Genomic DNA, 2,279 nt, shown 5'->3' on the forward strand with positions numbered 1-2,279 from the left:
CCTGGGATTCTTTGTTTCTATGTAGGTAAGAATCATGGGCAGGCAGAGCAAAGTTTTTCAAATGCTGGTCTCTGGCAGTTTTCATTTTCCTTTGTGTTTAACAGCAGCAGGCTGGAGACATGTAGCAGTGGAAGCATTGGCACCCTGAGGTCCTCTTGCAGGGCTCCTGCAAGGGGATCCTTAGCCTTTATAAGTATCACAGCTCTTGTGTGAGCCTAAGAAGTTGTAGTTCCTCAACCCCAGATAGCAACTCCTGTGTAAACTCAGAAGGTCAGAATTTCTTAGTCGTAAAGGCCAGCTAGGATTATAGCTTTTGGCTCTAAGTACTTACCAATACTCTGGTGCTCTTCCTGTGACCAGAGCTTTCTGGTTCTCTTCTCTGGCTACTTAGACACAGCCTTTTACTTTTCTTTATTTTTGGTCCTCTTTCCTCCTGCCTCCCCTCTTCCTGTCATGGCTGCCTTCAAGCTAGTGAGTTATCTGCTTAGCAGCTGGCTGCCCTGATGCTGCCACACTTTGGCCTTTGACTCATCCACTGTCAGTCCCCTGCACGTCGTCAAGCTTCATGGTGCAAACACAGAAGAGGGATGTTGGATTCATCGTAGCCTTGCCCCAGAACTAGTCATAACCACTGAAGCTTGTGTGTTGGGCTGGGTACAGGTGGCCTCTTTAGCACCAGCTGAAACAGTCCACTGTTAGGCTGCTAGGGGAAGTGATTTCCATCCTTCCTAGGAGTAAATGGTTGTAGGGTTATCTAGAGCTTACTGAGGATTGTGATACAAGAACGTTGGGCCCATACTGCTCCAAACAACACATCAGCTGGGGCCATGCTTTCAGCAGCCAGGGTAGTCAGTTGTGACCATTGCAAAGCCTTCTGAAGATATCCATGAAGTGCATCAGATGGTTGTAAAGGTAGTCTTGCTGGTTGTTTGACTGACAGCCCTTTTGCTCAAGGCAGTGAGAACAGCAAAGGAGAGTCCAATAGTTGTTAATTATGAGTCAACTTGCCCATCCCACACAATTTCTTTGCTTATTAGAATGATAGATATAAGAAGGAGCACTTTCAATAAGAATTTAAAGCTCTCATCATTAATAATGATGGTGACCCAGCAGATTTTAACTGTATTTTAAAAGTACTGAGCACCTGTCCAGTGCCCTAGGGAAAGGTAGCGCCTTCTTACCTGTTTTACATAAGCTACCAAATTAATATCCTTTTAATTATTCTAGATATTCTAGAATATCTAGAATAATATCTAGGTTATTCTAGAGCCTTAGCTGTGTTTGAAAACAGTAGGCTTTATTTTTAGGTCATTTCTCAATTCCTAGAAATGTTTTCACAGTCTGTCTCCCCACTCCACAAACAGATATCCTTGTCCTCTCTGCCCCAACCTAAATAGTACATCCTGTGTACATGCTTTCGGATACCATGATCATCTAAAGCCAACTTATTTAGAGTTGCTCTTAGTGCTGTATATTCTTTGGACTTTTTTTTTTTTTTGAGACAGAGTTTCTCTGTATAGGCCTGGCTGTCCTGGAACTTACTCTGTAGACCAGGCTGGCCTCGAACTCAGAAATCCACCTGCCTCTGCCTCCCAAGTGCTAGGATTAAAGGCATGCACCACCACTGCCCAATTATATTCTTTGGACTTTGATGAATGTGTAAGGACATATACCAATCATTGTATATAAGATAATTTCTGTGCTTTTAATTACTATGTCACTTGGCATAGTTCCTTTCTAGAACAAATAATGCATATTTAATATGGGACCTAAGACTACTTTCCTTAAGTCCATTTTGTTTTAGACTATTGATATAACTAGTTATTGAATGTCATCTCTCTGACATTGGTGCTTTGGGCTACTGGTATATATTTATTTCATAATAATATAATCAGACTGACAAAAGGAGCCTATATGTCTAGTGAAGAGTATGTCTTCAGCTACATGTGGATAAATCAGCATGCATCTCCATCCTTTAATGGTGCTCTTCTTTGGCTTTAAGAACAGCCATATGATTAAGTTCACACTGAGGACAAGATGAGAATTGTGGAAATTATGGAAAATCCCATAATCATTGACTCACTGGTCAAGTCATATACTCAGCTTTTGCAAATTCTGAGACATCTGAAAAGACGAAAAAATTTATATTGGCTTCTGGGAGTCTTGAATCTATCCTTTTCAGTCTATACAATCTATCTGTTTGTCTATCTATCTATCTATCTATCTATCTATCTATCTTTCATCTATCTGATCTGTCATCTATCTATATTTATCCTGTC

This window comes from Mastomys coucha, unplaced genomic scaffold (assembly GCF_008632895.1).
Source record: "Mastomys coucha isolate ucsf_1 unplaced genomic scaffold, UCSF_Mcou_1 pScaffold20, whole genome shotgun sequence".
Taxonomy (NCBI): Eukaryota; Metazoa; Chordata; class Mammalia; order Rodentia; family Muridae; genus Mastomys; species Mastomys coucha.